The sequence below is a fragment of the Pseudophryne corroboree genome, chromosome 8 (genome assembly GCF_028390025.1).
Source record: "Pseudophryne corroboree isolate aPseCor3 chromosome 8, aPseCor3.hap2, whole genome shotgun sequence".
NCBI lineage: Eukaryota > Metazoa > Chordata > Amphibia > Anura > Myobatrachidae > Pseudophryne > Pseudophryne corroboree.
In genome coordinates this window covers 462,611,591-462,635,855 of record NC_086451.1, presented here as the reverse complement: position 1 = coordinate 462,635,855, position 24,265 = coordinate 462,611,591, and the positions used below count along the sequence as shown (strand labels likewise).

Here is a 24,265-nt window from a genome sequence, read left to right as displayed (position 1 = left end):
GTTAGGTTTAGGCTGTGGGGAGGGGGTTTAGGGTTAGGCTATGGGGGCGGGATAGGTTTTGGCAGCGGGGAGGGGGGTTAGGTTTAGGCTGCGGGGAGGGGGGCTAGGCTATGGGGGCGGGTTAGGTTTAGGCTGCGGGGAGGGGGTTTAGAGTTGGACTGCGGGGAGGAGGGGGTTTAGGGTTAGGCTATGGGGGTGGGTTAGGTTTAGGTTGCGGGGAGGGGGGGTTAGGGGGCCATTGGGAGAGGTAAGTATTCTGTCAGCACCCTGAATGCCGGCATATCCATCTCAACCCCAGCAGACAGGATGGGACACACTGGCATACGGGATTATGATAACACGCCCAGGACCAGCTCCCCACCTATACACATATACAGGTAGATGTAACTATGGTGAGGAATAAACATGTTACATGTATGTGAGGCTCCGGGACATTATACCTGCACCATGATGGGCAGCCGCACTGTACCCGTTCCTCTTGCCGCTCTCTGCGTACTCGGTAGGGGTTGCCAGAGACATCGGCCATGGCTGTGTGGGAGCGGAGGAGCCAGAGACACAGGAAGCCGCCACTGCACAACACACCAGGCCAAAGCTGCCGCTCCCAGAACCCGGCGCATTGCTGCGCACATGCACAGGTCGATCGGCGATAGATAGCTTCGGCCTGGAGAGGCGTGCTGCAGACACGGAGCGGCGCAGCCTGGGAGCAGTAGAAGCCGCGGGTGAGGCTTACAGTCACTCAGCACAGCGTCGGCGGTGTGTGTACCGGCCCTGCTTCCATGTCTGCATCAGGTGAGTGCGGCAGCTGGGGAAAGGAGATGGGAGCCTCTGCATCCATTACACAGCATAGGCAGCGGCCTGGGGCCAAGCACGGAGATTTCTCCAACCATGGGGTATGTGGGGGTTCACAAATGTATAGGGTGAGATAATCCCAGCCCAGTCTCTCTCCTAGGCTAGGCTATTCTAGTCTAGAATGGGCAGCTGTAGCTGATACCCTCACTGTGTCTCAGGGGACAGAGCCGATTGCTGATGGGGCACAATGTGCTAACAGGGAGTCCACCGGCCCACCTGCAGAGAGGGGTATCTAGGGGTCCGAGCCCCCCTGGCAAAATAAGGGACTGGCTCCCACCCCCCTCAATATATTTGAAATGGGGAAGACAGAAAAAGGCGCGTGGCCACACAATAGAACCCCCAATTCACATTACACCGCATAGTAGTGCCCCTTACTCACATTACATCACACAGTAGTGTCCATTATTCGTGTTACGCCGTACAGTATTACACCCCTCTGCCCTCCCTTCCCTGTGTGCCCCTGCAGCAGCCTTGGCCATCCATTCCCCCTGTGACTCTTCAGCAGCCTGGCCTCAGCCCACGCCCCCATTCGCTTCTGCAGCAGCCATGATCACTAGGTCGACATAAACAAGGTCGACATGGAAAAATGTCGACAGGAGGTTTTTATTTTATTTTGGTGTTGTTTTCTTCGTAAAGTGATCGGGAACTCCAATTAATGCACCGTGTACCGTCGCAGCTTCGGGCAAGGTGCCTTGTTCCGCAACCAAGTATGAAAAAGCTCAAAAATGAAAAAAAATTAAAATTAAAAACTCATGTCGACCAATAGTGGATGACCTAATGACTGTCGACTTAAGTACTGGATACCGTTGTAGTTCTGTATTGTCACAGAGATGTGGGATTCCCACGGACACAAATCAGCGTCCAATTTCTGACGCGCGCCTGTCTGATACCATATATAATGCTGACGGGTAACTGGCCTGACATTGATGCATGTTACAGCACAGCGCTGAATACAGCCAGTACTAGGGCTGCACATATGTATCTATAATGCAGCAGCAGGGACTGCCTGTGAGCCCCGTCCTGGATGATTTGGTGATTGCACACGGGTGTTCCGCCTGCATCAGCTTCGTGCTTGTTTATTAGGCACAGAAAACATAAAATAAAATGCAGTGTGCTACCAGCACCTTCATCTGTTATATTTATTTTGTTATTGTTTTTATCTGGAGCACCCGTCCTTTCCTGCTCCTATTTCAGCTGCATCTGAGTAAATCACAGAACATAAAGAGCTGGAGAGGTGAAGTGAGACAAAGAGAAAGAAAATAAGCAAAATATAAAAAGCTTGGCGTAAAGGCCCCGAGGAGCTGCTGTAGAATACCATTGCCTGCACGCTGCAATTTCCATGTGGTTAGAAAATATGCATTAAACACCCTTCTGTTTATAAGATGATGGCTTGTACTGTAGGTGCTGCTGCAGAGCCCGGGTGCTGACCAGGGCGGAGACCCCTCAGTCGGGCCCGGGTGCTGACCAGGGCGGAGACCCCTCAGTCGGGCCCGGGTGCTGACCAGGGCGGAGACCCCTCAGTCGGGCCCGGGTGCTGACCAAGGCGGAGACCCCTCAGTCGGGCCCGGGTGCAGACCAGGGCAGAGACCCCTCAGTCGGGCCCGGGTGCAGACCAGGGCGGAGACCCCTCAGTCGGGCCCGGGTGCAGACCAGGGCGGAGACCCCTCAGTCGGGCCCGGGTGCAGACCAGGGCGGAGACCCCTCAGTCGGGCCCGGGTGCAGACCAGGGCGGAGACCCCTCAGTCGGGCCCGGGTGCAGACCAGGGCGGAGACCCCTCAGTCGGGCCCGGGTGCAGACCAGGGCGGAGACCCCTCAGTCGGGCCCGGGTGCTGACCAGGGCAGACCCCTCAGTCGGGCCCGGGTGCTGAGGATGAGGCGACTGAAGAGATGAAACGCCTCCAGTCATATATCCATAAGCTGGAAGAAGAGATGGTGCCTGGGCTGCTTTGTTCCCTATTACAGGTGACCCAGTGATTGGGTTTGTGCCAAGCAGGGTACTGGGTTAGGGCTGTGCCCATTAGGTATCACGATGAGATGCTGCCTCAACCCTTGTTCCTTCTCAGTCACATTGTAGTGGAATCCTGGCATCTATTGCAGCTCTGCTCACAGCGTATTATTATATTGATGATTGGACCAGAACCTGCACAGAATAAACCCAAGAACATCCACTAAGGCTCCTACACCAGAAGGGATCCCGACTGTCTATTAACCAAATCCAAAGACTATGTAGGATCCAACAACACATATAGGGGTCTATTCAATTCAAGTCGGATTTCCCAACTTGTCGGATAAACGGCAGTATCCAACATCTTAAGGTCGAATCCAGAGTCGGCCTGTTCAATCATACTGCCGTTTATCCGACAGGTCAGAAAATCCGACTTGTCAAACACGTGGATCGTTGGATTAGCCATGGATCCACGTGTCTTGTCGGATTCCTGGCCAAATCCGACAGGTTTTAGTTTAGCCCTGTTTCCGACAATGGGGTATATTTACTAAGGTCCCAATTTTGACCGAGATGCCGTTTTTTCATCAAAGTGTCATCTCGGTAATTTACTAAGCAAAAATCACGGCAGTGATGAGGGCATTCGTAATATTTTGGAAGTCCTAGGAAAAAATCACGAATCAATACACCATCGGTCAAATACGCCTGCAATTTGCTAGAAATCGGGAATTTACTAAAAAGTGCAAAACACAAACACTGCCGACAATAGCCAAACACTGCCGTGATAAAATACAAATCGTGAAAAAGTGCTAAAAAAAAACAGACCTGCTTTTTTATCCCGTGTTTGTATAGGCATGCACGGATCCATGAGATCCGTGCATGTTTTTCAGTGGGAAGGGGGGGGGGGGGGGGAATGTTCTAAATTTTCAGAAAAAAAATTGCGTGGGGTCCCCCCTCCTAAGGCAAACCAGCCTCGGGCTCTTTGAGCCGATCCTGGTTGCAGAAATATGGGGAAAAAATGGACAGGGGTTCCCCCATATTTAAGCAACCAGCATCGGGCTCTGCGCCTGGTCCTGGTTCCAAAAATACGGGGGACAAAAAGAGTAGGGGTCCCCCGTATTTTTGAAACCAGCACCGGGCTCCACTAGCTGGACAGATAATGCCACAGCCGGGGGTCACTTTTATACAGTGCCTTGCGGCCGTGGCATCAAATATCCAACTAGTCACCCCTGGCCGGGGTACCCTGGGGGAGTGGGGACCCCTTCAATCAAGGGGTCCCCCCCCCAGCCACCCAAGGGCCAGGGGTGAAGCCCGAGGCTGTCCCCCCCATCCAATGGGCTGCGGATGGGGGGCTGATAGCCTTTGTGATAAGTGTTTGATATTGTTTTTAGTAGCAGTACTACAAGGCCCAGCAAGCCGCCCCCGCAAGCTGGTACTTGGAGAACCACAAGTACCAGCATGCGGCGGAAAAATGGGCCCGCTGGTACCTGTAGTACTACTACTAAAAAAATACCCCAATAAAGACATTACACACACACCTTGAAAGTATAACTTTAATACATCCATCCACACCTCCATATACACATACTTACCTTATGTTCCCACGCAGGTCGGTCCTCTTCTCCAGTAGAATCCATGGTGTACCTGTAGAAAAAATTATACTCACATAATCCATGGTTGAAGGCTCCTCGGTAAATCCTTTTGTAATCCACGTACTTGAAAAAATAAAAAAACGGATACCCGACCACGAACTGAAAGGGGACCCATGTTTTCACATGGGCCCCCTTTCCCCGAATGCCAGAAACCCACTCTGACTGATGTCTAAGTGGGTTTCTTCAGCCAATCAGGGAGCGCCACGTTTTGGCACCCTCCTGATCGGCTGTGTGCTCCTGTACTGTATGACAGGCGGCACACGGCAGTGTTACAATGTAGCGCCTATGCTCTCCATTGTAACCAATGGTGGGAACTTTCAGGTCAGCGGTGAGGTCACTTTCGGTCAACCGCTGACCTGAAAGTTCCCACCATTGGTTACAATGGAGCGCATAGGCGCTACATTGTAACACTGCCGTGTGCCGCCTGTCATACAGTACAGGAGCACACAGCCGATCAGGAGGGTGCCACAACGTGGCGCTCCCTGATTGGCTGAAGAAACCCACTTAGACATCAGTCAGAGTGGGTTTCTGGCATTCGGGGAAAGGGGGCCCATGTGAAAACATGGGTCCCCTTTCAGTTCGTGGTCGGGTATCCGTTTTTTTATTTTTTCAAGTACGTGGATTACAAAAGGATTTACCGAGGAGCCTTCAACCATGGATTATGTGAGTATAATTTTTTCAACAGGTACACCATGGATTCTACTGGAGAAGAGGACCGACCTGCGTGGGAACATAAGGTAAGTATGTGTATATGGAGGTGTGGATGGATGTATTAAAGTTATACTTTCAAGGTGTGTGTGTAATGTCTTTATTGGGGTATTTTTTTAGTAGTAGTACTACAGGTACCAGCGGGCCCATTTTTCCGCCGCATGCTGGTACTTGTGGTTCTCCAAGTACCAGCTTGCGGGGGAGGCTTGCTGGGCCTTGTAGTACGGCTACTAAAAACAATATCAAACACTTATCACAAAGGCTATCAGCCCCCCATCCGCAGCCCATTGGATGGGGGGGATAGCCTCGGGCTTCACCCCTGGCCCTTGGGTGGCTGGGGGGGGGACACCCCTTGATTGAAGGGGTCCCCACTCCCCCAGGGTACCCCGGCCAGGGGTGACTAGTTGGATATTTGATGCCACGGCCGCAAGGCACTATATAAAAGTGACCCCCGGCTGTGGCATTATCTGTCCAGCTAGTGGAGCCCGGTGCTGGTTTCAAAAATACGGGGGACCCCTACTCTTTTTGTCCCCCGTATTTTTGGAACCAGGACCAGGCGCAGAGCCCAATGCTGGTTGCTTAAATATGGGGGAACCCCTGTCCATTTTTTTCCCATATTTCTGCAACCAGGATCGGCTCAAAGAGCCCGAGGCTGGTTTGCCTTAGGAGGGGGGACCCCACGCAATTTTCTTATTACATTTAAACTTTTTATTTTTTTATTTTAACAAAGTGCACAATGAAGCCCAGCACGGATCTCTCAGATCCGGCCGAGATTCATTGTATTAAAGTCGGCAGTGTTTTACAAGTCACTCACGTAAAACACTGCCTAAAAAAACGAATGACATCGACATCGGAAAACCCGAAAATGCAGAATACGGCCGCTTAGTAAATTAGTCGTAATCAATTCAAAAAGTTGCATATTTACACTTTCGATGTCATTCGTGATTGAACTTTGACCTCAAACGGGAAAACACGACTCTTGGTAAATTTACCCCAATGTGTCAATCTAACTTTAAGAAATGTCGGATTGGCATTGTCGGGAATGGCCAAAACCTGTTGGATTTGGCCGATAATTGAATACTGAAATGTCGGATCCTTTCTGTCAGAAAGGATCTGACATCAATTGAATACGCCCCATAGACCCTCCGACCCACGCCTAGGGAACAATGACTGATCAGTGATCACCTCAGTTACAGATAAAACACTGTTTATGGCACTGAGTCCCCTCAGAAGTTTTGGGATTCTTTTAATTATATTTGCCATAAAACTCAACACTGCTTTCCCTCCCATTCCCTTTAGGAAAGAGAACACTGAACGATCCCTAGCAAATATATTGACACAGCAGCCCGCTCCTCACCGTACCAACTGCACCGCTACGGTCACCCAGACTGACATCACGGAGCTGAGACACAGAATGCTGCAGGTACAGGTAGGAAATAATCAGATGATCACAGAATGCACCCAAACAGATGATCACTGTTGCACCCCAACAGTCCAGGTTTTAAGGATATCCCTGTTTGTGTGCAGATTATATAATCAAACCGACTGAGGTACTAATTAAGTCGCCTGTGCCTAAGCATGGATATCCTTAGCACCTGGACTTGTTGGGGTGCCCTGAGGACCGAATTCAGGAATCATTGACTTACATGATGGTGGGGTGAGTTACAGACTCTGGGGTCAGAAGAGCATTTTTTTATTTCTCTTCCAAACGCCTTGCAATCATTCCAGTAATCTTCACTATGATTTGATAAGCAGATGGCGCTATGGCACACGTTCTCGGGGGAGAAGGTGATTTTAGCTGTGTCAGGTAACATTTCTCTTGTCTTACATTTAATAGAAAATAAATAAATAAAAGGACATCTTTACTTTCAAACATGCCCTGTCCATTAAAGTCTGTTATGCAGGATTGTATAACAGGAAGTGCCCGTCCTCCTCCTGGGGGCTCGGAGTCCTTCCTCAGGGTAATGCACTCTGGTACCTGACCACATTGGTTGTTAATGATGGTAAGCTACCAATACGGAGCCTGAAAAAGTTATTATTAGTTAAACGCATTCACCCTCAAGGTTACATTTAGGTTGGTCACAAAGGCAGGTGTGAATTCCAGTCATTGGGGGCGATTCAATTGTTTATTACGCCTGATCTGTCAAAAGGGGTGTGGTATGTAAGGTCGACAGTAAGTAGGTCGACAGGGATGCTAGGTCGACAGGTCATACGGTCGACATGAGTTTTTGATGTTTTTTTGGGTGTTGTTTTCTAGAGATGAGCGGGTTCGGTTTCTCTGAATCCGAACCCGCCCGAACTTCATGTTTTTTTACACGGGTCAGAGCGACTCGGATCTTCCCGCCTTGCTCGGTTAACCCGAGCGCGCCCGAACGTCATCATCACGCTGTCGGACTCTCGCGAGGCTCGGATTCTATCGCGAGACTCGGATTCTATATAAGGAGCCGCGCGTCGCGGCCATTTTCACACGTGCATTGAGATTGATAGGGAGAGGACGTGGCTGGCGTCCTCTCCGTTTAGAAATTAAAATAGATGTGAGAGTGAGACACTTCATTTACTTACTGGAGCTTAGGAGGAGTTATACTAGTGACTGATGACCAGTGACCTGACCACCAGTGCAGTTTTATAATTTATTATTATTTAATAATCCGTTCTGTTCTTGTTCTCTGCCTGAAAAAAAACGATACACAGTGACTCAGTCACACTCACATACCATATCTGTGCTCAGCCCAGTGTGCTGCATCATCTATGTATAATATCTGACTGTGCTCACACAGCTTAATTGTGGGGGAGACTGGGGAGCAGTTATAGGTTATAGCAGGAGCCAGGAGTACATATTAAACAGTGCACACTTTTGCTGCCAGAGTGCCACTGCCAGTGTGACTGACCACTGACCACTGTGACCAGTGACCTGACCACCAGTATAGTATATTGTGATTGAATGTCTGCCTGAAAAAGTACACTCGTCGTGTGACTTGTGTGGTGTTTTTTTATTCTATAAAAATTAAAAAACTCATTCTGCTGACAGACAGTGTCCAGCAGGTCCGTCATTATATAATATATACCTGTCCGGCTGCAGTAGTGATATATATATATTTTTTATATCATTATTTATCATCCAGTCTATACTAGCAGCAGACACAGTACGGTAGTTCACGGCTGTAGCTACCTCTGTGTCGGCACTCGGCAGTCCATCCATAATTGTATACCACCTACCCGTGGTTTTTTTTTTCTTTCTTCTTTATACATACTGCATCTCATTATCATCCAGTCTATATTAGCAGCAGACACAGTACAGTACGGTAGTCCACGGCTGTAGCTACCTCTGTGTCGGCACTCGGCAGTCCATCCATAATTGTATACCACCTACCCGTGGTTTTTTTTTTCTTTCTTCTTTATACATACTACATCTCATTATCATCCAGTCTATATTAGCAGCAGACACAGTACAGTACGGTAGTCCACGGCTGTAGCTACCTCTGTGTCGGCACTCGGCAGTCCATCCATAATTGTATACCACCTACCCGTGGTTTTTTTTTTCTTTCTTCTTTATACATACTACATCTCATTATCATCCAGTCTATATTAGCAGCAGACACAGTACAGTATGGTAGTCCACGGCTGTAGCTACCTCTGTGTCGGCACTCGGCAGTCCATCCATAATTGTATACCACCTACCCGTGTTTTTTTTTTCTTTCTTCTTTATACATACTACATCTCATTATCATCCAGTCTATATTAGCAGCAGACACAGTACAGTACGGTAGTCCACGGCTGTAGCTATCTCTGTGTCGGCACTCGGCAGTCCATCCATAATTGTATACCACCTACCCGTGGTTTTTTTTTCTTTCTTCTTTATACATACTACATCTCATTATCATCCAGTCTATATTAGCAGCAGACACAGTACGGTAGTCCACGGCTGTAGCTACCTCTGTGTCGGCACTCGGCAGTCCATCCATAATTGTATACCACCTACCCGTGGGTTTTTTTTTATTTCTTCTTTATACATACTACATCTCATTATCATCCAGTCTATATTAGCAGCAGACACAGTACAGTACGGTAGTCCACGGCTGTAGCTACCTCTGTGTCGGCACTCGGCAGTCCATCCATAATTGTATACCACCTACCCGTGGTTTTTTTTTTCTTTCTTCTTTATACATACTACATCTCATTATCATCCAGTCTATATTAGCAGCAGACACAGTACAGTACGGTAGTCCACGGCTGTAGCTATCACTGTGTCGGCACTCGGCAGTCCATCCATAATTGTATACCACCTACCCGTTGTTTTTTTTTTCTTTCTACTTTATACATACTACATCTCATTATCATCCAGTCTATATTAGCAGCAGACACAGTACAGTACGGTAGTCCACGGCTGTAGCTACCTCTGTGTCGGCACTCGGCAGTCCATCCATAATTGTATATTAGTATCCATCCATCTCCATTGTTTACCTGAGGTGCCTTTTAGTTGTGCCTATTAAAATATGGAGAACAAAAATGTTGAGGTTCCAAAATTAGGGAAAGATCAAGATCCACTTCCACCTCGTGCTGAAGCTGCTGCCACTAGTCATGGCCGAGACGATGAAATGCCAGCAACGTCGTCTGCCAAGGCCGATGCCCAATGTCATAGTACAGAGCATGTCAAATCCAAAACACCAAATATCAGTAAAAAAAGGACTCCAAAACCTAAAATAAAATTGTCGGAGGAGAAGCGTAAACTTGCCAATATGCCATTTACCACACGGAGTGGCAAGGAACGGCTGAGGCCCTGGCCTATGTTCATGGCTAGTGGTTCAGCTTCACATGAGGATGGAAGCACTCAGCCTCTCGCTAAAAAACTGAAAAGACTCAAGCTGGCAAAAGCACCGCAAAGAACTGTGCGTTCTTCGAAATCCCAAATCCACAAGGAGAGTCCAATTGTGTCGGTTGCGATGCCTGACCTTCCCAACACTGGACGTGAAGAGCATGCGCCTTCCACCATTTGCACGCCCCCTGCAAGTGCTGGAAGGAGCACCCGCAGTCCAGTTCCTGATAGTCAGATTGAAGATGTCAGTGTTGAAGTACACCAGGATGAGGAGGATATGGGTGTTGCTGGCGCTGGGGAGGAAATTGACCAGGAGGATTCTGATGGTGAGGTGGTTTGTTTAAGTCAGGCACCCGGGGAGACACCTGTTGTCCGTGGGAGAAATATGGCCGTTGACATGCCTGGTGAAAATACCAAAAAAATCAGCTCTTCAGTGTGGAGGTATTTCAACAGAAAAGCGGACAACAGGTGTCAAGCCGTGTGTTGCCTTTGTCAAGCTGTAATAAGTAGGGGTAAGGACGTTAACCACCTCGGAACATCCTCCCTTATACGTCACCTGCAGCGCATTCATAATAAGTCAGTGACAAGTTCAAAAACTTTGGGCGACAGCGAAAGCAGTCCACTGACCAGTAAATCCCTTCCTCTTGTAACCAAGCTCACGCAAACCACCCCACCAACTCCCTCAGTGTCAATTTCCTCCTTCCCCAGGAATGCCAATAGTCCTGCAGGCCATGTCACTGGCAATTCTGACGAGTCCTCTCCTGCCTGGGATTCCTCCGATGCATCCTTGCGTGTAACGCCTACTGCTGCTGGCGCTGCTGTTGTTGCTGCTGGGAGTCGATGGTCATCCCAGAGGGGAAGTCGTAAGCCCACTTGTACTACTTCCAGTAAGCAATTGACTGTTCAACAGTCCTTTGCGAGGAAGATGAAATATCACAGCAGTCATCCTGCTGCAAAGCGGATAACTGAGGCCTTGACAACTATGTTGGTGTTAGACGTGCGTCCGGTATCCGCCGTTAGTTCACAGGGAACTAGACAATTTATTGAGGCAGTGTGCCCCCGTTACCAAATACCATCTAGGTTCCACTTCTCTAGGCAGGCGATACCGAGAATGTACACGGACGTCAGAAAAAGACTCACCAGTGTCCTAAAAAATGCAGTTGTACCCAATGTCCACTTAACCACGGACATGTGGACAAGTGGAGCAGGGCAGGGTCAGGACTATATGACTGTGACAGCCCACTGGGTAGATGTATGGACTCCCGCCGCAAGAACAGCAGCGGCGGCACCAGTAGCAGCATCTCGCAAACGCCAACTCTTTCCTAGGCAGGCTACGCTTTGTATCACCGGTTTCCAGAATACGCACACAGCTGAAAACCTCTTACGGCAACTGAGGAAGATCATCGCGGAATGGCTTACCCCAATTGGACTCTCCTGTGGATTTGTGGCATCGGACAACGCCAGCAATATTGTGTGTGCATTAAATATGGGCAAATTCCAGCACGTCCCATGTTTTGCACATACCTTGAATTTGGTGGTGCAGAATTTAAAAAAAAAAACGACAGGGGCGTGCAAGAGATGCTGTCGGTGGCCAGAAGAATTGCGGGACACTTTCGGCGTACAGGCACCACGTACAGAAGACTGGAGCACCACCAAAAACTACTGAACCTGCCCTGCCATCATCTGAAGCAAGAAGTGGTAACGAGGTGGAATTCAACCCTCTATATGCTTCAGAGGTTGGAGGAGCAGCAAAAGGCCATTCAAGCCTATACAATTGAGCACGATATAGGAGGTGGAATGCACCTGTCTCAAGCGCAGTGGAGAATTATTTCAACGTTGTGCAAGGTTCTGATGCCCTTTGAACTTGCCACACGTGAAGTCAGTTCAGACACTGCCAGCCTGAGTCAGGTCATTCCCCTCATCAGGCTTTTGCAGAAGAAGCTGGAGACATTGAAGGAGGAGCTAACACGGAGCGATTCCGCTAGGCATGTGGGACTTGTGGATGGAGCCCTTAATTCGCTTAACAAGGATTCACGGGTGGTCAATCTGTTGAAATCAGAGCACTACATTTTGGCCACCGTGCTCGATCCTAGATTTAAAGCCTACCTTGGATCTCTCTTTCCGGCAGACACAAGTCTGCTGGGGTTGAAAGACCTGCTGGTGAGAAAATTGTCAAGTCAAGCGGAACGCGACCTGTCAACATCTCCTCCTTCACATTCTCCCGCAACTGGGGGTGCGAGGAAAAGGCTCAGAATTCCGAGCCCACCCGCTGGCGGTGATGCAGGGCAGTCTAAAGCGACTGCTGATGCTGACATCTGGTCCGGACTGAAGGACCTGCCAACGATTACGGCCATGTCGTCTACTGGCACTGCATATGATTCTCTCCCCATTGAAAGAATGGTGGAGGATTATATGAGTGACCGCATCCAAGTAGGCACGTCAGACAGTCCGTACTTATACTGGCAGGAAAAAGAGGCAATTTGGAGGCCCTTGCACAAACTGGCTTTATTCTACCTAAGTTGCCCTCCCACAAGTGTGTACTCCGAAAGAATGTTTAGTGCCGCCGCTCACCTTGTCAGCAATCGGCGTACGAGGTTACTTCCAGAAAATGTGGAGAAGATGATGTTCATTAAAATGAATTATAATCAATTCCTCCGTGGAGACATTGACCAGCAGCAATTGCCTCCACAAAGTACACAGGGAGCTGAGATGGTGGATTCCAGTGGGGACGAATTGATAATCTGTGAGGAGGGGGATGTACACGGTGATATATCGGAGGATGATGATGAGGTGGACATCTTGCCTCTGTAGAGCCAGTTTGTGCAAGGAGAGATTAATTGCTTCTTTTTTGGTGGGGGTCCAAACCAACCCGTCATATCAGTCACAGTCGTGTGGCAGACCCTGTCACTGAAATGATGGGTTGGTTAAAGTGTGCATGTCCTGTTTATACAACATAAGGGTGGGTGGGAGGGCCCAAGGACAATTCCATCTTGCACCTCTTTTTTTTCTTTAATTTTTCTTTGCGTCATGTGCTGTTTGGGGAGGGTTTTTTGGAAGGGACATCCTGCGTGACACTGCAGTGACACTCCTAGATGGGCCCGGTGTTTGTGTCGGCCACTAGGGTCGCTTATCTTACTCACACAGCTACCTCATTGCGCCTCTTTTTTTCTTTGCGTCTTGTGCTGTTTGGGGAGGGTTTTTTGGAAGGGACATCCTGCGTGACACTGCAGTGACACTCCTAGATGGGCCTGGTGTTTGTGTCGGCCACTAGGGTCGCTTATCTTACTCACACAGCTACCTCATTGCGCCTCTTTTTTTCTTTGCGTCATGTGCTGTTTGGGGAGGGTTTTTTGGAAGGGACATCCTGCGTGACACTGCAGTGCCACTCCTAGATGGGCCCGGTGTTTGTGTCGGCCACTAGGGTCGCTTATCTTACTCACACAGCTACCTCATTGCGCCTCTTTTTTTCTTTGCGTCGTGCTGTTTGGGGAGGGTTTTTTGGAAGGGACATCCTGCGTGACACTGCAGTGACACTCCTAGATGGGCCCGGTGTTTGTGTCGGCCACTAGGGTCGCTTATCTTACTCACACAGCTACCTCATTGCGCCTCTTTTTTTCTTTGCGTCATGTGCTGTTTGGGGAGGGTTTTTTGGAAGGGACATCCTGCGTGACACTGCAGTGACACTCCTAGATGGGCCCGGTGTTTGTGTCGGCCACTAGGGTCGCTTATCTTACTCACACAGCTACCTCATTGCGCCTCTTTTTTTCTTTGCGTCATGTGCTGTTTGGGGAGGGTTTTTTGGAAGGGACATCCTGCGTGACACTGCAGTGCCACTCCTAGATGGGCCAGGTGTTTGTGTCGGCCACTAGGGTCGCTTAGCTTAGTCATCCAGCGACCTCGGTGCAAATTTTAGGACTAAAAATAATATTGTGAGGTATTCAGAATAGACTGAAAATGAGTGGAAATGATGGTTTTTGAGGTTAATAATACTTTGGGATCAAAATGACCCCCAAATTCTATGATTTAAGCTGTTTTTTAGGTTTTTTGGAAAAAAACACCCGAATCCAAAACACACCCGAATCCGACAAAAAAAATTCGGTTAGGTTTTGCCAAAACGCGGTCGAACCCAAAACACGGCCCCGGAACCGAACCCAAAACCAAAACACAAAACCCGAAAAATTTCCGGCACTCATCTCTATTGTTTTCTACGTACAGTGACCGGGAACCCCAATTAGTGCACCGTGTCCCCTCACATGGCTTGTTCCAATCGTAGTTCACGTGGATCGTTAAGTATGAAAAAATCCACAAAATAAAAATAAAATAAAAAAAAACATGTCGACCTAGAAAATGTCGACCTAGAAACCCTGTCGACCTATAGTGGTCGACCAAAACATTGTCCACCTACTAACTGTCGTCAAAAGTGATGGGAGATCGGGTGGGGGGTAATTCAAATTATTGTTTTTTTTCGTGCTAACAGCTCGTGTTTAGCCGCATACAGCATAACGGTTAAATTCGACCAAAGTGCTGGGCACGACTCAAAAAGGTCCGTACGGGCGCCCAAATGGGTCACTATTAGCTCTTTTGAGCTCTCCAGCATTGGGGGGCGGGGGGAGTGCCGGCAGCTGTTTGCGCCCGAACGAAGCAACAATTTAATTGCTCTGCCGGGCGCCATTTAGTGGCTGCTGACGGGTAGAACAATTCAATTCCGCCCATTATGTTATCTCTACCCATTGTTGCAATGATTTCTGTTTTCCCTCTTCTGTTCATGGTGTAAATATTGTTGTTACTTTTTTTTTTTTTTTTTTACATACAGTATTTTTATTGTCAATACGTTTGCATTTCTTTCTTATGTCAACAATAAGCTGTTACCGTGAAAGTGGATTTCTGAGTGCTGCATTTACATGTTTCAAGTCTCCTTTGCATCCGTACTTTAGTGATTACACTTCACACTTTTAAAAGCTGGTATGTATGACTGACGCAAAACAGGACCCTGTATCATTACCGTCCAACACTCCAGATGGTAAGGGACTGACCCGTGATCAGGATAGGGCTCATTTAGATTTGTAGGGGGTTGGGATATGTATAGAGATCATACAGAGGTTTTGTAGTCGGGTTGGCGGTTTAGTACTGTACGTCAGGGTCACGTACCCATGTCACGATTCTGGTATTCTTCTTACATTTCTGTTTTTCTCTTTTCATTTATTAATTTTTACGATATGCAGCCACTACTCTTTATTTAATGGATCTTAGTGAATTAATAAGATTGCTGTCAATAACTTTGTCAATCAATAAAATATCTACTTGCACTGCTGTTCAGTAGGCGAATTGTACACTCTTAGGAAGGTCGGTGCCTCTAACATTTTGTGCCTCTCATGTCATGACCTCAAAGAATGAGTACTGGCTGCTATGACGATGGTCGACATGACTTTTTTGCATTTTTTTTTTCAACTTTTTCATACTTTACCATCCATGTGGACTACGATTGGGAACGGTAACCTGTGCCCGAAGCGTGGTAGACTCGGGGCCACATCATCAATGGGGCAAGTGGAGCTATGGGGCCAATTCAGACCTGGACGATGCTACAGCAGCGGTCGCATGCTGAAGCCGGTGAAGTGTGCGCACGCGCAGCAGCCGCGCTGCAGATGCGCACAGTGAGATGCAACGGCTTCTCACTTGTGCGATTGCCTCTGCCTGATTGATAGGGAGAGGCGGTGGCGGGGCAGGAGGAGGCGTTGCGGGGGTGCTGTCCGTACAACGCAGGCATGTCCGGACCATTTGCGGGGCGGGCCGTGGCGGCTACGTGATGTCACGTGTAGCCGCTGCGACCCGAAGCGCGGCGAGTAGCCGCCTGCCTTCGCTAGGCTAAACATGCGGAAGCATTCATGCCGTGCGATGCTCTTAATGATGCATACCTCCCAACATCAAGTGTCCATAAACAGAGCCTTCAACGCTCGGCGGAGCCGCACCCGACCAAAAGGGGGTGTGGCCTATGAAAAGGGACGTGGCTTCACGGGAGTACCGCGATTCACGCCTCCCTTCTTCATCGCAGGGGCATCCCTGTCCCTCTGTCTTCCGTGAAGAGACGCTTTGCGCACGCCCACATCGTCTATTCACTGACGCTCAGGAGCTCCCAACTGCCCCCACCACCACCACCGCGGGACACAAGAAACGGGAATGTCCCGCAAAAATCGGGACAGTTGGGAGGTATGATGATGTACTTAAATAAAGTTGATGGTCCGCCACTGGAAATGCATGGGACCCGTTCTATGCAACATTCTCCTAATAAAATGTGGCATCTATATACGTACATTTAAATAATAAATCCCACAAATACACCCAGGCCTGGTGTGATTGGTTCACTTATAATAGCCCATCCCATCAACAAAACCCATGACAGGGCTATTCATACTACTTACTGTAGGCACATTAACATGAAGATATGGATTATAGCTGATTAGTGCTTTCTGACTCCCATCAAGCAGGGTCCCGGAGGTCATTGTTACCAGCCCCTGGTGGCCTTTTGATAGGTCTGGTCACTTGTTGCCCTTGTGGCTTTGACAACTGTGTTATTGTATTTAAAAAAAATAATAATCGCTGTATTTATTTATTTGCACAAACAAACTTCTATTTAATAATTGCTCTACACACCCGAAAGGGAGAGAAAGTGGCGTTGAGTTTTATGCCAAATATGATGTTTAAGTAAAAGAATCCCAATACATCTCAAGGAACACAGGGGCAGATGTAGTAATCCCGGAGAAGTGATAAGTGCAAGGTGATAACGCACCAGCCAATCGGCTCCAATATGTAAATTGACACTTAGTAGCTGATTGGCTGTTGAGTTATCAATTTCCACTTATCACTGCTTTATCACATCTCCAGTTAATACATCTGCCCCTCAGTGCCATAAACAGTGTTCTTTCCTTAAGCAAAAATAACCATTTGGCCTGTCTGGTGGACACTCTGAGGTCATGTGATGATGTCATAATGGTGACTGCCTATATCAGGAATGTGCTGTTACTCTCTCACTCATACACTTCCACGGTCCTGGTAATGCACAGCTCACCGGCAGAAGGAGGTACACTGGTAATGCACAGCTCACCGGCAGAAGGAGGTACACTGGTAATGCACAGCTCACCGGCACAAGGAGGTACACTGGTAATGCACAGCTCACCGGCACAAGGAGGTACACTGGTAATGCACAGCTCACCGGCACAAGGAGGTACACTGGTAATGCACAGCTCACCGGCACAAGGAGGTACACTGGTAATGCACAGCTCACCGGCACAAGGAGGTACACTGGTAATGCACACCTCACCGGCAGAAGGAGGTACACTGGTAATGCACAGCACACCGGCACAAGGAGGTACACTGGTAATGCACAGCTCACCGGCACAAGGAGGTACACTGGTAATGCACAGCTCACCGGCACAAGGAGGTACACTGGTAATGCACACCTCACCGGCAGAAGGAGGTACACTGGTAATGCACAGCACACCGGCACAAGGAGGTACACTGGTAATGCACAGCTCACCGGCACAAGGAGGTACACTGGTAATGCACAGCTCACCGGCACAAGGAGGTACACTGGTAATGCACAGCTCACCGGCAGAAGGAGGTACACTGGTAATGCACAGCTCACCGGCAGAAGGAGGTACACTGGTAATGCACACCTCACCGGCAGAAGGAGGTACACTGGTAATGCACAGCTCACCGGCACAAGGAGGTACACTGGTAATGCACACCTCACCGGCACAAGGAGGTACACTGGAAATGCATACCTCACCGGCACAAGGAGGTACACTGGTAATGCACACCTCACCGGCACAAGGAGGTACACTGGTAATGCACACCTCACCGGCACAAGGAGGTACACTGGTAATGCACAGCACACCGGCAGAAGGAGGTACACTGGTAATGCACAGCACACCGGCAGAAGGAGGTACACTGGTAATGCATACCTCGCCGGCAGAAGGAGGTACACTGGTAATGCACAGCTCACCGGAAGAAGGTTAGTGACTGGACAGAGGATTAGGACAGATCAGTGCTAAGAGGTGTCAGGCTGGGAGCGTCACTACTGTAATATAGGACAGTATTTGATAAAAACAAAATCTCGCACCTACTGGGGCAGTACCGTTACTGAGCAGCCACTAGGGCTGTATCTGGTACCTGCTTGCAGATGTAAGGAGGGCATGTCTGAATGACACTAAATGTCCCATTATGCTCCATCTCCTAAAGGGGGGTACACACGGAGAGAAACTGACTAGATTGCTTAGAAATGAAGTACGGATCTCTCCGTGTCTATGCCTAATGTCGCTATCGCTGACTCTAGATGTGTGTGAAATGAGCGTGTGTGTCCCCACCCCCACCTCGTTCAGCACACATCGCACTGTAATAGAGTACTGGGTGAAGCAGCCATCTTGTGCCCAATACATGGGTTACAATATGTGACTAATTACTATATCCACTTTTCTCTTTAAACAATTTTACATTGATCTGAAGGGAAATATCAACAGAGGTTCCAGTCATGTGCAATAATTAAATATCTGACTGAGAAATAAATAAAAGGCTGTATTAATTGGTATCCGGATCATAGATGGACAGTTTCTAGGTCGATACCATAGAGTAGACAGGTACAAACGGTCAGCAGATGACAGGTCACCAGTGCTTAAGGTCTCATTTTCCTTTCTTTACTGCGTTATTGCCCTTCAACAAGTATCTGGATTTGATAACGCAGTAACATAGGTTCTCCTGAACCTGTTCACTATATCATGCAGTACATCGGTGCCTTTATTTCTGAAAGAGCGAGCGTGCATTTGTGTCTTATAGGCCGCAGCTCTGGGACATGTATCATGTGATTTGGAATAAATCTCAAAGACCTACATTAAAAAAAAAAAAAAAAATCTAAAGAGCAATTTTTTCGAAATGTCAGGAAGTGGTAGAGAGATAAGTCTCAGCAAAACTGCTCCGCATTCAGGCGCGCTTCACCTTCTGCCACGCTGGCTCTGTTTACAAAGTAGCGCTGCAAGTTGAGCATCTCTCTCTCGTCTCGAACATCTGTGCAAAGGGCTTGAGGGGGTTTTCAGACTGTGAACTACAAAACTCTTCTAACAAAGAGGCGGCTTGGCCCAATGACCCAAAACGAAAGCACGGAATGGATGGATGGGGGAGCAAAACAAAATCTGGCAGATCAGGGCAATGCAGGAAGATGGAAAGGTTGGAGAAAGGCATGTCTGAGAATGATGTCTTCTGACAGTGTCAAGGAACTGTGCTTAGCCACCGATCGCCTGGGATGGAAATACAGGTATAGACTAAGAGTTCATTGCCGGAGCCGTTTTACAGTCCAATGACTAGATTAATGTGGACAGCGCGATTAAAGGATTTCAGCAGTTTATCTGGAGCAGTAGGAGGTCACATTAAATGATAAAACCTTTTCTATATTTAATCCATATTGTAATGATACATCAGGCTTTCCATAAAGGTTTTTCTTGTCACTGCAACAATTCCGAGTTTGCAGAAAGAGGCCGGTGAAGTCTTGCTGGTTGTGTCTTGGCTTGATAAGACTCCGTAGCCCATTTGTAATCCACTTTGAATAATGATTTGCCAAGAGGTCTCTGAAGATTCTTTGTTGTGTTTTATGCCCTGACCTGTTTTTCCTCGGCTGGTATAAAACAGCGCCTGTGATGCACAGTGCCTTATGGAGGTCCAGATGTGCTTTTTAATCCTCTCTGTTCCAGTGTGCCATAGCTTACCCGTGTACGGAAGAAGTAAGCACAAATGCAAAGGTTAGCCATTTATCAAATGCTCTGTTTGTTCCGGATAATAAGACCTGAAATATAGTTTTGTTACCAGCTCAGTGAAGTTATGCAAAAACTGCACTGTATCTCTCAAAGCCGGGGTTGCTTATAACCTGCCCATCTGATCTGAGATGTGTGGTTGTGGCAGACCCAACCTGTTACTCTTCAGTAATTAATCTAATGTCTGTACTTTGTAAGGAAAAACAGATGGCGTTTTATATGCGTGGTGGAATTTAAACCACTAGGCTGTGTCCAAATACATTAAGGTGCAAGGGTTTTAAGAGGTGTCTTCTTTCTATGGTCTGACTTCTGTAGTCCTATTGTGGAATCCTATTTGTGCTGTGGTACACTTACTTGGGGTAGCTGAATATAGTGTCTCACCCCTTTGCGGTTGCGATCTTCTGCGTTGCTTATGGTGTGGGTATGGTGTCCATGCCAGCAGGGCCACCAAATACACGGGTGCTCTTCACGGAGGCCCTTTAATATATCAGGCTTCCTTTTTTTTTTTTTTTTTGTGGAGGTGACTATATGGACTTCTTCTTGTAGGGGAAGAGGGTGTACTCCCCCTCTCTTGCATATACTTTGTGGGTGATATCCAGTGGAGCCCTGAGCTTTTTGGGCTGTGCCTCTTTAAACTAATAGTGCCCTTGTACCAGTGCCACACACCCTCCGAGTACCATGGGACCACCCTCCTCCTGTCCACGGTCCCATCCTAATTGGCTGCCTCTCTTCACATAGACACGAGGAACCTGAGTCTTTATAGACTCTCATCCAAAGCCATCAACTGCAGCCGCAGGCGGGTAACAATGAAGCCCCCTTTCAGTCCCGTGAGGCCATACCCCATCTTTAGCCCATTTCCCCGTGCCCTCTCAGTGATTGACAGATGACATCAACTGGTTTATGATGATTTTACCCTACTGGGGTCAGTGACACCACTGGTCCCTAGGGGCCTTTTTGTGTGTCATTTGCAGAGGAAGTTAGATACCTTGAGTTGTTGGTGATGGGCTGGTAGTTGGCCCCTATCAAGACCACGCATCCTTTCAAGCTGGTCCAGGAACATGGAAATTAGATCAGTATACACAGTAGTTCCCAAACTCAGCCACCCTAGCAGTCCAGGGTGTAAACAGTGGCGTAACTACTGCCCCCGCAGCCCTCGCGGTGGCTTGGGGGCGAGGGGCTGCGGGGGCACCTCTGACAGAACAGATTGACATGCGGACGAGCGTCCGCATGTCAATCTGCGGTCTCCTCCCCCTCCTTCCCTCCGCTGCTGCCTACTGTGTACGGAGGGGCACGGAGCGCACATCGCGCGCCTCTCCTGTGTCCCTCCCTGGCTCTCCCCCGGCCTGTCTAATAAAGGAAGTGCCGTTCGTGAGCTCTGATTGGCTCACGAACCAGCACTTCCTTTATTAGACCGGCCGGGGGAGAGCCAGGAGGGACACAGGAGAGGCGCGCTATGCGCTCCGTGTCCCTCCAACACAAAGGAGGGGGGAGGGGAAGCAGGCACTGGGGGGGCATATACCTGGCACTGGGGGGGAAGCAGGCACTGTGGGGGAATATCTGGCACTGGGGGGGCATATACCTGGCACTGGGGGGGAATATCTGGCACTGGGGGGGGGCATATACCTGTCACTGGGGGGGCATATACCTGGCACTGGGGGGGAATATCTGGCACTGGGGGCATATACCTGGCACTGGGGGGGGAATATCTGGCACTGGGGGGGGGAAGCAGGCACTGGAGGGGAATATCTGACACTGGGGGGGGGGCATATACCTGGCACTGGGGGCATATACCTGGCACTGTGGGGGAAGATCTGGCACTGGGGGCATATACCTGGCACTGGGGGGAATATCTGGCACTGGGGGCATATACCTGGCACTGTGGGGGAAGATCTGGCACTGGGGGCATATACCTGGCACTGTGGGGGAAGATCTGGCACTGGGGGCATATACCTGGCACTGTGGGGGAAGATCTGGCACTGGGGGCATATACCTGGCACTGTGGGGGAAGATCTGGCACTGGGGGCATATACCTGGCACTGTGGGGGAAGATCTGGCACTGGGGGGAGCAGGCACTGAGGGGGAATATCTGGCACTGGGGGGGGGGGGCATATACCTGGCACTGTGGGGGAAGATCTGGCACTGGGGGCATATACCTGGCACTGTGGGGGAATATCTGGCACTGGGAGCATATGTGGCACTGGGAGCACGGCCCTAGCAACAAGCACTACCCCCTAGCAACGAGCATGAAACCCCTGGCAACGAGCATGACACCCTGAGCATGAAAACTCCTGGCACCGTGCATGGAACCAAGAGCATGAAACCCCTGGCAACGAGCAGGTAATTTAAAAGTAATTGGAAGCCTTACTGTAGAACTTAATGTGTAATGGGCATTACGGTGTGGTATACTATATCACGGGCATTATGTGGTATAATGTCTCAGGGTCACTGCAGTGTTTGGCATAATGTATCACGGACATTGCGGTGTGTGTCATAATGTGTCAGGCATTACGGTGTGTTGTATACTATATCACGGGCATTGTGGTATGTGGTATAATGTCTCAGGATCATTGTGGTGTGTGTCATACTGTGTCACAGACATTGTATGTGCTATAATGTATCGGGCATTGCAGTGTGTAGCATAATGTATAACGGGCATTGCGATTCCTGTCATAATGTGTCACAGGCATTACGGTGTGTGGCATAATGTATCATGGACATTGCGGTGTGTGTCATAATGTGTCAGGCATTACAGTGTGTTGTATACTATATCACGGGCATTGTGGTATGTGGTATAATGTCTCAGGATTATTGTGGTGTGTGTCATAATGTGTCACAGACATTGTATGTGCTATAATGTATCAGGAGCATTGCAGTGTGTAGCATAATGTATAACGGGCATTGCGATTCCTGTCATAATGTGTCACAGGCATTACGGTGTGTGGCATAATGTGTCGGGGGCATTACAGTGTGTGCATATTGTGTCATGTGCATTATTGTGTGTGGCATAATGGCTAAGGCCATTGCAGTATGTGGCATAATGTATACTGGGCATTACTATAAGGAGGAAAAATGACAAATAATGTAAGGGGCATGAATCAGGATTATTTTTCTTTCCTGTGGTGGCTAACGTCTGGGCGTGCAGGTTGCAAAACTGGGGTATAAGGTAGTCTTTTCCTGCAATGCAACGCCCCTTTACGGGAAGCCAAGCCCATGTTAACGAAGCCACACACCCTTTTTGGCGGCGCACGCATATTTGTCCCTTTACTAGTGCCAATTATGGTGGGTATGGGGGGGCGCCGAAGGATTTTTTGGCTTGGGGGAGAAAAATTTCTAGTTACGCCACTGGGTGTAAAGATATCCTTGCTGAAGCCCAGGTGACATAATTAGTACCTAAGTTAGTTAGTATCTATGCACAAGCATGGCTATCCTTAAAACCTGGACTATTATGGTGCTTTAAGGAGAGAGTTTGTGAACCCTGGTGTACCCCAATGATGTCCGCAGTCAACATATCTCGGTACAGTACAACACTTTGCCATCATGTTACCATAGGCCAGTAAAGAATGTTCGCATGGAGGATTCAACCTGTTCTGCGGCAAAATGGGGCCCTACGCAGTTATAAGGGATGGACTTAAATTATATGTGGTAAGCCCCACATATCTTGTATACCCTGTCCCCCTTATTCGGCATCAAATATTTTGCACCCACCCCTCTTTTTCACCAGAGGAGGTCCGAGGCAGGGTGGTGGCGCTGGCCGGGATCCGAGGCAGGGTGGTGGTGCTGGCCGGGATCCGAGTCAGGGTGGTGTCGCTGGCCGGGATCCGAGGCAGGGTGGTGGCGCTGGCCGGGATCCGAGTCAGGGTGGTGGCGCTGGCCGGGAACCGAGGCAGGGTGGTGGTGCTGGACAGAATCCGAGGCAGAGTGGTGGTGCTGGCCAGAATCCGAGGCAGAGTGGTGGTGCTGCCCGGGATCTGAGTCAGGGTGGTGGCGCTGGCCGGGATCCGAGGCAGGGTGGTGGCGCTGGCCGGGATCCGAGGCAGGGTGGTGGTGCTGGCCAGGATCCGAGGCAGGGTGGTGGCGCTTGCCGGGATCCGAGGCAGGGTGGTGGTGCTGGCCGGGATCCGAGTCAGGGTGGTGGTGGTGCTGCCCGGGATCCGAGGCAGGGTGGTGGCGCTGGCCGGGATCCGGGGCAGGGTGGTGGCGCTGGCCGGGATCCGGGGCAGGGTGGTGGTGCTGGCCGGGATCCGAGGCAGGGTGGTGGCGATGGCCGGGATCCGAGGCAGGGTGGTGGCGCTGGCCGGGATCCGAGGCAGGGTGGTGGTGCTGCCCGGGATCCGAGTCAGGGTGGTGGTGCTGCCCGGGATCCGAGGCAGGGTGGTGGCGCTGGCCGGGATCCGAGGCAGGGTGGTGGCGCTGGCCGGGATCCGAGGCAGGGTGGTGGCGCTGGCCGGGATCCGAGGCAGGGTGGTGGCGCTGGCCGGGATCCGAGGCAGGGTGGTGGCGCTGGCC

General features: G+C 49.5%; 1 long non-coding RNA gene across 1 annotated transcript in view; it reads left to right on the top strand.

Moving 5' to 3' along the window:
* The first annotated feature begins 598 nt into the window (after positions 1-598).
* Positions 599-24,265, top strand: part of LOC134949640 (uncharacterized) — a 243,682-nt gene continuing 220,015 nt past the window's right edge. The window contains exons 1-2 of the long non-coding RNA XR_010183183.1: positions 599-789; positions 6,452-6,581. This is a non-coding gene — a long non-coding RNA (uncharacterized LOC134949640). The remainder of the gene's footprint in view (positions 790-6,451; positions 6,582-24,265) is intronic.